This window comes from Triticum urartu, chromosome 1A (assembly GCF_056163025.1).
Source record: "Triticum urartu cultivar PI428250 chromosome 1A, HENAU_Tu73, whole genome shotgun sequence".
NCBI lineage: Eukaryota > Viridiplantae > Streptophyta > Magnoliopsida > Poales > Poaceae > Triticum > Triticum urartu.
The window spans coordinates 10764566-10777062 of NC_141873.1; the positions used below are offsets into that span (position 1 = coordinate 10764566).

At 42.4% G+C, this 12497-nt stretch overlaps 2 pseudogenes; both read right to left on the minus strand.

Moving 5' to 3' along the window:
• Positions 1–1025: 1025 nt before the first annotated feature.
• LOC147988311 (uncharacterized) lies at positions 1026–6747 on the minus strand (annotated as a pseudogene).
• A 958-nt stretch (positions 6748–7705) lies between these two features.
• LOC147988312 (uncharacterized) lies at positions 7706–9904 on the minus strand (annotated as a pseudogene).
• Between the last annotated feature and the right edge of the window lie 2593 nt (positions 9905–12497).

Here is a 12497-nt window from a genome sequence, read left to right on the forward strand (position 1 = left end):
CCTAAGCAAGAATTATTTCCCCCCTTTGTTCTTCTCCAAAGCCTTGAGGAGTTTATCATATTAGATTTTGAATGTGTCGGTGTTGAATGCAATGCAAACAAGGGTAAGGTCTTTGCAAAACTCCTTGCTCTTGCATGCCCGGTAAAAGTTTGCAACAAAGTGTCTCATGCACCAACGGTGTTGAAGCTTTGGAAGACCAGGAATATCAACGTCTATTGCTTTGAGAATCCCATTATGGCGATCTGATATAATGCATACCTCTCGCTTGCCTATCACCTTGGTTCTCACATGCCCCATGAACCACTCCCAATTATCATCATGCTCCGAAGGCACCTAGGCAAATGCCACCGGCAACACGTTATCATTTGAAGAGTGGGCCATCGCCACCATCAATGTGCCCTTGTATTTTCCGGTCAAGAATGTACCATCTATAGACAAGACCGGCCGACAATACGTGAATGCCTCGATGCATTGTCCAAAGCTCTAGAAGGCACGGCGAAACACTCTGTCATTTGACTCCACCCGATGGCGCATGCCCGGGTTTCGATGAGCAATGGCTGCCAACATCTTCGGCAGAATGTTATATGCGGCCTCATAATCACCATGCAACATCCTAATAGCGTTTGCCTTGGCCATCCATGCCTTCTCATACTTGACCGGGTATCCGAATAGTTCCTCAATCGAACTCATGAGAAACTTGACCTTCACGATTGGATCATGTGCTATTTGATTCAACAATTTGTAGCCTAGATACTCAGACGTGAGTTGACGGTGTCCTTTGCTTCGGCCGGCCTTGTCCGGGGGTATGCACGTGTGAGTGCCAACACAACTCTTCAGCACCCATTGCCCGGTTTCTTTGATTTTTCTACCGCGGACCTTCCATTTGCAATCTTCTTGGTCACATATGACTGTGTACCAAACTTTTTGATTTGAATGACCAACAACAAACGGCCCATGGTTCCTAATGGCGTAGTCACACAACCATATCTTGAACTCTACCAAAGAACCAAACTTGATGCCTTTCTTCAAATGAGCATTCTCATCCTCATTTTCTGGCCGAGGATCACAGAATTTGGGGCACTGTGTTGGCCACCGTTAACAATAGCATTGTCTGCAAGACTGACATCCCTAAACAACGGCGGCCCTCTTTCCTTGCCGGTCAGCTTCTTGTAGATTTGATTTTCTTGCACAGTCAACCCATCCTCATCCAATTCTTCCTCCGGACCCTCGTCATCCGAGTTATACCCACACATACGGTTATAAGGGAGGGTACGGTCCATGTCTTGTTGCCCCACAATGACATCCAAGTTTCCAATGGGATTGTAATGAATCTCTTCAATCTCCGCGTAAGCATCCTCTTGAGCAACAATAGCATCATCATCAACATGACCACTAGCATCTTCTTGAACAAGAGGAATAGCATCAACTGGAGTACTATGGCGCTAGCATTGATATGATCTTCATTGGGTTGGCTACTTGGTGGTTGGCTAGAACAATTGGGAATATATACCTCTGCACTATCATCATGTATTGGGGAGGATGCATTGCGATTCAAATCAATTTGCAAGGGAGGAGGAGGATCAACCTTTGTGGCAAATATCTCAAGAGACTTGTCTTGTGATGCGTCTACTTTGTCCTTGTACACATTCCAATGCAATTGGGAGGTGATGGGCATACTCTTTAATCGAGACTTTACTCCCAATCCAACGTCATACCTCCCAATAAGCTTAACCTCGGCATTTGGGTCATTCCAATGTAAGACGCTTCTCACTTTAACTACAAGATCATCAAAGCTTGGACTTGTGTCAAAAACCATAGCCTCTTCCCCTTCATCGTCATTTCCAAGCATAAATGTCGTCTTGTCCAAATAATGAACATTTACGAGCTTATGCATCTAAGAAAATTGGAACAATAAAATCAATCCATATATGTCATCCAACCAACTCAAATGGACAAATAAACTAAATTATGCACAAATTGGACAAATAACTACTATTCATAATAAAGTTAACCTAACCCTAACCCCAAACATAACCACTATAACCCTAACCCTCAGCCTAACACTAACCCCTAACATAACCCTAACCCTTGCCATAAATGAGCCATAAATGCATCATAAATGTGTCATAAATGCACACAACAAGATCAACACCTAGGATTTGCAATAAATTGACCAAATCCACACAAAACAAAGATTTCAACCAATTAAAAGGAGGGTAAATGGCGGAGGTACCTTGGGTGATGAAAATGCCCCGGATCCACCAGTGAAATCTCAAGCAAATGGAGGGGATCTAGGGGGGGGGGGCTGTGAGGGGGAGAGAGGGGGGAGAGGGGCTGAGCACGGGGAAGAAGATGAGTGGGGACGAAAATTGGTGGTGGGGCCCACAAACCAGCACCTCCCACCCTTATCCACCTCCCAGGACCCTACCGTCAGGGGTGCTGGTGGTAGGCTTCAGTACCCTACCGCCAGGGCCCATGGCGGTAGGCCCTTTTCCAAGTCAGCACGAGCCGACGGCCGTCAGTCGCCGTCCAGGGACCTACCGCCAGAGCCCATGGCGGTAAGGCGTGCAACCCTACCGCCACAACCCCTGGCGGTAGGCAAAAGGGTCAGATCCCGAAATTTTTCCAGAGGGGGCTTAGATCCTGAATTTGTTAGCCAAAAGGGTCAAAACATGAAATTCTACCGACAGAGGTGGGTGACGTGGGAGATGAGCTGATACATAGACTCAGAAGGGTCAAAGAAAGGCGGTGACTTGACAATAGGGTATGGGCTAAAAATAAAGATTTGAGATGAAAAGGATAGATAAGACAAAAAGGATTTGAAATCTACCTGTAACAACTTCATTGTCTACAGGTCTTAAATCATGTGAACCTATGTTTTAGTGACCACGCATGAAGCCTGCCGGGAACCTGAACCCGACCGCCAAATCCATGCAATCCACACTCATTGATCGGCCCACAACTCTTCATAGGAATCCAACTGTGCTACGAGGATCGATCAGGCTAGACATTTCAGAGGTGTTGACTGTTGACCTTGATCGATACGATGAGAACGTTGTGCTCCACGACCTAGAGGGAGACGGCCAGACGGCCAACACCATGCCGTCATGGGGGACCACAAGGTCGCCGGCAGGCCCCGACGCTGCCGCTGCCATCCGCCTCCATCAACGCTAGCTGCTTCCGTCCGTCGCCGTCTATCGTCCTCCGGCTCACGACGTTGCATGTTCCAGAGTCGGGACCCGATGATGGAGCCTCACGCCATGTATGCATGCGCTAGTAGTTCTACCTGTCCTGTACGCCGGACTCGTCTTTGATTTCTTTGCTTGTCCGCCTAGGTTTAGCCGTACTATAAAAATGATTCCAAAACAACACAAATCCAATCCTAGCTGGAGCCGACTCCAATCTATCTATACTATATATATATATATATGTATATATATATATATATATATGTATATATATATATATATATATATATATATATGAGGCACCTAGGTGCCTGGGCACCTAAGCCCGCTATAGTAAGTCATATTCGTTGTTGCATGATGTTTAATCCATGACATGATGGCTTTCCAAGTTTTATTTGCATGCACTACAACCATCATCGATCAATCATTGCTTTCCAAAAAATAATATACTACCGGTTCCAGCAATGGTTACTTTCCAAATGAAAACCAGATATTGTTTTTTCTATATTAATGCACTGTATTATTCAGTCCAAACATATGGCGTGCCCACATATGTACCCAACATATTTCTGGTTATGTATGTATATACCTAATGAAAGAGAAAAGATAAGTACATAACCTCTAATTTTTTAAGATACCAGAATGACCTAATAATACGAAACATCGTCCCAAAAGATTTGTACGTATAGTTAGGACGTTCTCACGTCTTTTTCTAATATTTTACATTTCAACGTATCTAGTATTTTTTTAAAGGTAGGGTCACACTTTTTGACGACTATTTTTCCTATACAAATTAAGGTGATCAAATAATATAAAGTGTGATCCTAATTATTTTTTACTTTTATTAAAATGTATGATGCATACCAATACCCACACACAAATTTTTACTTTTATTAGAAATATACAACATACTCACATAATCCCATAGTATATACCCAACGAACTTAAAAATAAAACAGTATACCTAAAAATAACTCACTAACATGTAAACTTAAAAAATGATATATCCAAGTCCCAACGTACTTATTACCCGATTAGAACATACGATATTCCTATAAATGAAATAACTCAAGTGCAAATATACCCGATGTGTATGCACACGTATATACCCGGCTATGTGAAAAAGGGTACGGAAATGTTAGGTATCTCGTCAACGTATATAAAGTAAAACATGGCTACGTATATACCTGCCTACATGAAATATAGCATCCATAGGTATGTGGTACCCAATGTGTATGCACTGGTATATACCCGGCTATGTGAAAAAGGGTACGGAAATGTTATAGGTATCTCGTAAACATATATACAGTAAAATATGGCTACGTATATACCTGGCTACATGAAATATGGCACATAGATATGTGATACCCAAAGCTGTAAAATGGTTGGGAAAGAAATAGTCACTACCAGAAACTCGACTTTTCCCCACGGCTAGAAACCCACAGGAAAAGTAAGATTACCGTCAGGAAATATTTTCCTGTCGGTCAGCCAACAGGGAAACTCCGCCAGGAATAAAGCGACAGGGAAATGTTTTTTTGCCTGACGGTGAACCAACAGGAATTATTTTCCTGGCGACTTTTCCTGTCAGTCACCCCCAGGAAAAATCCTTATCCGTCAGGTTTAGAAATCACTTACTGTGATGGTGCCCGTCAGGCAAAACATGCCAGGGAAAGGAAATTTCATGTCACGGTACCCCACAGGAAAATGCATAGCATCACATAGGATTGGAAATTGAGCTCAAGATGATTGACCATGCATTCAATCAATGAAGCCATCCGCTTAACACATATTAATCAATTGTTCAACAACAGGCAAACATCCAAAAACAATCTAGAGACATGACATAGAAGTTCCATACATATATTTGAGCAAGAGTGCCATACAACAGTCCAACACTCATACAAGTCAGCAACACTTAGTACTGATCTATCACACTGATCACCACTAATTATCATCCATCACACTGCCCAAAGCAATGCAGTGATAACAAAATACATGGATAGGAAACCTTCTAGGTTGATGATCAGGGACATTACATAAATACATATCACTCCATAGAAGTGAATGCAACAAAAGGATAAGCAGCTAAAGTTTGGCCAGGAGCATATGGTACTACTACACACATCCAAAATATCATAAAGTCCAGTAGTCATTAGTTGGCATGTAAGTAGACTAGTGACATCCTCCTCTGGAGGCACCATCAAGATTGAAGCCACAATTGTTATCGTCACCACCAATGTTCTCACCATCATTGTTGATTTCAATGTTGCCATGCCCGGCGTCATGGTCCATAGGGCCATCCTCTGAACTAACATGAGATGAATCGGTGTTTCCCTACAAAGTCATACACAACTTGATGAGAACAGGCACATAAGAACACATGATTTGAAGATATTTCAGTAATGTCCAACCATTTTATAAAAGGGCAGGTCTTGCTTTCAAATTAACCAGATTTCAATAGAAGCAAGCTGTTTACATCTCTGCCTTCTGGTGTGCTTCATGTTTCTTAAATCTTTTATCTAAAATGCATAAGATCTCATAATCGCATACACCAACGAACATAATAAAATATAGAAGGTTCACTATCAGCAGAAAAGAACATGGCCAAGCCTGCTAAATAACCACTTAATTAGAAAGATAACTTAGAACTAAATAATTACAAATTCTTAATCATGATATGAAAAGGAAAAACCGATCTACAGCTTACTTAGCACGCTGGCACACATTCATACAAAAGAAACATCTAGAAATACTCCTAGCTTGAACCAACAAGACAAGCTCCAGCTAATCAGAACTTTATAGGCAATCAGCAAGCAAGAGGTTTTACTAGCAATAAATGATAGGTTTCACTGGCAGTAGGCAATCAACAAGTAGTATGTTTCACTAGCAAACAGAGAGCCAACAAGAAGTAGGATATACTGACCTGTGTATGAGCATTAGATCGACCAAGAAGGAAACACTCCGGTAGCTCTTCTCCCATCTTTGCAAAAACCATCTGCCAAGAATAAAGTATACCATGGATTATGGTAAAACATATTTATTCAAACTTAAACAAGGATTCTAGTAAAGGACATTTACATTACCTTGAACGATTGGTCGTGCATTTCTGTTTTCCTTTTAGACTCTCATTTGCACGACGTAATTGCTCATTCTCTTGGATAGCATTCCGGTAAGCAATGGAAATAGATGGCTTCAGATTTGTTGTCCTAGCAGCGGAAAGAACAGCAGCTTTCTTCACAGCACCGGATGCAATCGCTACACGGCCATGAGGCATGCCACCTGATGTGTTGTACAAGACCCTTTCATCCAAATCTATGTCCTGCCAATTCTCTGGATATGCTTCCTTCATACCAGTAGAATAATCATCCTAGAACAACAACAATAAACTCATGTCGCACATAAATGACAAGCTAACACAAAAAAAAGGATAAGAGAAGGAACATACAAGGCGTTTTTGTGCTTTCTGGCTGCTGATTGCACCACTATTGCCATTTTCATCGAGGTTTTTCATACCAGATTTCATCACAGCATATGTGTTCATTATGGTGGCCTTCTCAGGTCCAAACTTATGTTCCTACAAGTGCAAACAGATAGTTAAGTGAAAGCATGCTACAGCCACTAAAGATAAATTGCAGTCAAATGTATATTCAGTTCATGTCTTACCAAAAATTGCCTATACTCCGTGAATGGTCGTGAACCTCCGCGATTTTGAGCAACATCTTCAGATTGCAAGCGGGATTTTTGGGCTCTGCACCTTGCTTCCTTGAACTCTTTTGAGCACCAATAACTACAAATGTGAGGCCATACAGTAGGACTAAACCAATCAACTCTGCTAGCTAAGTATTGTTCTAACGTTAGTTCCCTTGCACATGCCAGCTTGTCATCAAGCTCCTCTCCTTGGTCATCATAATATACATGTGTTTTAAACCAGTCAAAAAAATCCAGACCGCGGCCTGATTTCCAACCATTTAATCTTAACTCACGAATTTGCTTTGGTGTGGGTTTGGTTCTGCTCTTCCATTGTTCTTTATCAAATTGTCTGGCAATAAAAATTTTGGTATTAGTTGTGTAACAGAAAATTAAAAACTAAAGAGTTAACTTATCTAACTTGAATACGTACTTGAAGAAATCATCCATCTCTGGTATGTTGGTTAATATATATAGGAGAGCAACCTTGTACTCCTCTCTTGTAAGTGTACGATATCCCCGAGGGCTAACGCATCGTCCAGAGCATTGAAATATATCAAGATCACATGCAGGGGCGAAAGAAGAGGCTCCATCATCATATCGAGGTGCCTTATTTCTAACTGAATGGGCTTTAGGATTGAAGTACAATGATAGAAAATTTGTGGTCTCCTCAACTAGATAAGCTTCAACAATAGAACCCTCAACGCGAGCCTTATTACACACTTTTGGTTTAAGATTTCCAATGCATCTACATGTCCAGAGCAGCAACTTTGGATTAAAAATATAAACATACACATAGTATTTTATATGATAAACTAATAGTTTCATATTTACCTCTCATAGGGGTACATCCATCGAGATAGAACAGGGCCTCCTAGTCAAGCCTCATAGGAAAGATGTATGATTAAATGTTGCATGGGATTAAAGAAACCAGGAGGGAAGATCTTCTCTAATTTGCAAAGAAGCACAACAACATTCTCTTCCATTGAACGTACAACATCTCTGCTAAGTTGTTTTGCACACAATTGCCTATAGAAAAAACTTAGCTCGGCCAAACACAACCATATATCCTCAGGAGGGAAGCCACGGAATGCAGCAGGGAGCAAACGCTCGATAAAGATATGGTAGTCATGACTTTTCAGGCCAAAGACTTTTCTTTGAAACAAATTAACTCCACGTGATATGTTCGCTGCATATCCATCAGGAAACTTTAGTTCTCGGAACCATTTGAGAATGGTTATAATGTCGTCCTTACCAATGCAAAATGGTGCCATTGTCTTAAACCACTTTCCATTGTTCTTAAGCTTCAAATGCATATTAGGACGATCACAAATGTCAGCTAAATCTTGCCTTGCCTTCACATTATCTTTGGTTTTGCCAGGTATATCCAAGCATGTGTTCCATATTGCTTCAGCCACATTTTTTTCATTGTGCATCACATCAATGTTGTGTGGGAGCTTTAGCTTCGGAAAGTACTCAAGTTGGGAAAAGCAATTTATGTGGGTCCAATTGTGCAACTTGCCATAGTTTTCTGTATCAGCTACATTGTTGTACATGTGAGCACACAACTCCTCTCCCGTTAGACGCCTTGGTGGCCCCTCAAGCACTACTGTGTTCTTTCTAAATGCATTGGCTTGGTATCTGAATTCATGATCTATATGCAGAAAGCGTCTATGGCAATCAAACCAACAAGGCTTATGTCCATGTTGGAGCTGAAATGCATTGGAATCAGTCAAGCATATGTGGCAGGCTAGCTTACCATGGGTGCTCCATGCAGCAACCATACCAAGAGCAGGGAAATCATGGACCGACCATAGATACGCAGCCCTCATAGGGAAGTTCTGCTTCAGAGAAGCATCCCAAGTTTGTCGTCCCTCCCATAGTTCCATAAGTTCATCAACTAAAGGCTGCATCAGGACACTAAGTTTGTTCCCAGGATGTTCAGGACCTGGAATAACAAGGGACAGGAATATGTACTCTTTTTTCAAGAGCTTGCCAGGAGGGAGATTTAATGGAGAAGCAAACACTGGCCAACATGAGTACGGAGCACCATTTAGACGAAACGGTGTGAAACCATCCATTGCAAAAACTAATCTCACGTTTCTTGGGTCTCCCGAAAATGAGGGAAAATCCTTATCGAACTGTTGCCATGCTTCCCCATCACATGGATGAACCATGTTACCAGAAGTAGAAGGCCTATGTGATCGCATATCTTTTGCTGTCTCCTCATGTGCATATAGCCTTTGTAGTCTTTCTGTAAGGGGGAGGTACCGCAGAATTTTACGTGGAACTTTATTCTGGCCTTCTTCATAGCGGGATGTACCACAAAAGTCACACTTTTCTTTATGCAAGTTATCTTTGTAGAACAGCATACAATTGTTCTTACACACATCAATTTTCACATATGGCATACCTAGGCCCTCGATTAATTTCTTGGAATGGTAGAAGTCCTTCACCATATTAGACTCTCCGGGGAGAAGTTCATGGATAAGTTGCAAGACAGCATCGTAGTTTGCAATGGACATGTTGTACTGTGACTTTAAAGCTAGCAAACGAGCAATAGCAGAAAGATGTGAGTGTGTTGTGTTCTCATGGACTGGTTCATCGGCACTAGCAACCATCCTATAGAAGGCTTGGGCAGACGCAGATGGCTCCTCCTCAATAGGTGGGGGGTGCGGACCAGCCAGGTCAATTAACATTCTGTCCATCCGGTCAATTAAGATATCCTCATGATCTAACGAAGGCCCAGCCTCTTCACCCCTAACACCACGGCTCTCACCATGTGCAGTCCATATTTCATAGTTTTCCTTAAACCCATTGTAACACAAGTGCAACTCTATTGTGTCCCTTTCATGCCTACAGTGGTTCCGACACTTCATGCATGGACATGGACACTTGATAGTGTTACCTTCAGCTACACCGACAATAGAGAAGGCTTGATCTACGAAATGTTTAGTATTTTCAATCCATTCATTAGAGGGGGCTTTACCATGTTGCCAACCACTATACATCCATGTACGGTCTGCCATAAATAGCTCCGTGTTCATAGATATAAGCACATGAGTTACAAATTATCTCACAACAATGGGATACAACACACAGTATAACTTGCTTATGTAACATACGACAAGCAGTTCATCAACTGAGAAATGACAATGACTAATACTTAGGTAACAGCCAACACATCATCTTATTCATGCGCAAATTACCACGTCAAGAGAAGCAAATAGACTGCTAAGGTGTAAGAGGTACCTTAGGGTTTGCCTTGCACCTCACTGCAGCTATGTTATATGGCTTCCTTCCTTCCTTCCGCCACAAAGATTTCTCAATATGAAAGCAATAGTTACAATGGGCTGGCACCATTAAGCAAATGATTACTTTCATCTCCACAAAATAGAAGAGGAGCAACTTGCTTCTTAAACTGAATGCTTACCGCAAAAATGATTTTTCAAAAGAGGCTTCTACCAGTGACCTACAACTTCAACCACGGATGGATAATACGACAGGTTCAAGCTACAACACATCAAGCATAGAAAACGAGTCAACATGACATTATACTGCAATTCACTCATAAAAGTCATGATCAAATGTGCATAACTACCACTGAGAAAATAATATGTCTCATCTTCACATGCATACACTACATATCCAGAAGGCACATAGCTAGTAAGGGTAAATATATTACATGGATATTAAACATTCCAGTTTTTCAATGACTTGAGAATGGGATTGCTAACATCACACATAACAATACCACCCAAACTTTGGGCTGGCATACAAAGAGCAGTGCCATTTTTGCAACATCAAAGCTGAAAAATCAAAACACTTCAAAGGTAAACAAAGAAAGTCATTCTCATGCATAAGACTAATATTTTCACCAATGAGCCAACAAAAAAAAGAGCATTAGCCTTGCTGTTGTCGGACCTAGATTCTAAATAAATTATATAGGCAAGTGAATCAAGCAATATATCACGTATTCTTTGCTTTTGACGACCAAGGCACAGACTTACCACAACAAATGGAGTAGTTGTTCTGGACAAAAGGAGAGATGATGCAGTTACCGGATGAAAAACAACCCCACGATGGCCAATGGATACTTGCGAAATGAGGTGAACAGAGCAGCAGCAGGTCAGCAAGATTTCTACAACTACCCGCTCTGGGATCACCAAAGAGGAGAAATTAAGGCAAGGAGCAGGGCAGAGAGGAAGAGCAAAGTTACCGTGACGAAGTGGGAGACGATGGGAGGCGATGGGGATGGGAGAAGGGAGACCGGTAGTGGTGGGGTGTATCCGGTGATGGGGGCCGGAGAGAAGAGACCAGAGACCAGCGGTGGTGGCGGGAGGGCCGCGGTGGAGACCAGCGGTGGTGGTGGGAGGGTCGCGGTGGTGGTGAGAGGGGGCGGAGATGGAGGTGGGGTGGGGCGGCGCTGCAGGTGGGGTAGGGGCGGCGGCAGTAGGAGGGCGGCGGCGCTGGTGACAGGCCGTGGAGGTGTGGCTGGATCGGGGGAGGCGGCGGCCGGACTGTGGAGTCGCGGTGGTGGTGAGAGGGGGCGGCGATGGAGGTGGGATGGGGCCGCAGCAGTGGGAGGGCGGCGGCGGCGAGGTCGCTGGATCGGGATCGGGGGCGGCGGCGGGATGTGAGCTGGGAGGAGATGAATGGGGAATGGGTTCGCTAGGTTTCTTTTTTCTCGCTATTTTTATCTCCCGTAGGCTTTCACGCACAGGAAAATGGAACCCGCGGGAAGCTTCCAGTCTTTGGCCCGTGAACCTTCTTGTCTCTATTGGCGCGAGAAATAGAATTTTTTCGCGCGCGCAGCAATTGTTTTGGCGCGAACACAGGCGTGTTTGGGACGGGCTGGGCTGACTCTTTTCGCGTGGGCCAACTCACAGGACAATCCATTTTCCTGTGAGTGGCACCCTACCCTACAGCAAAATGAGTTATTTTCCTCGCAGCCAGAAAATGCCCGCCAGGCTCTCAAAAAAAAAGAAAAAGAAAATGCCCGCCAGGAAAATATATATTGCTGTGAGGTGCTTCGGGCCTCACAGGAAAATTGTTCACCGTGGGGAAAAGTACAGTTTCTGGTAGTGAGTATCTTAATTTGAAATAATAAAAGTGTTGTACGTATATTATATTATATTATATATATATACAAATAAAAGAAATAGGTATTCTTAGTCCGTCATGCTATATTATAGAAAACCCCCTGATGTTTCTGACATTAAACCCGCAGTACATATCAAATGTTTTTTAAAATAATCATATCTTATAAACCATAATTCCAAATTTAACATTTTATATATGGAATTTGATTAAAGAAATATATAGAATCTGAATATGATGTTATTTTACCTATTAACCTTAAAAAAATACTATCTAGGGTGCAATCTTAATCAACTGTGCATTATCCGTCTTTTTTTCATATCGGTACTGATCCGGATTGTGGATAAACATCTCAGCAAAATCAGAAATGAAGACGAAATTGAAGATCACTTGCCCGTTTCTTTGTACGTATTAAATCTACATGCAAGCCGTGTTTAAATAGAAGACATGTGGAATCTTGACTTGCGCTTTTGTAGGCAAAGACCATCTTTGTTTGGGTCGCAACTACAAATACTCAGATTA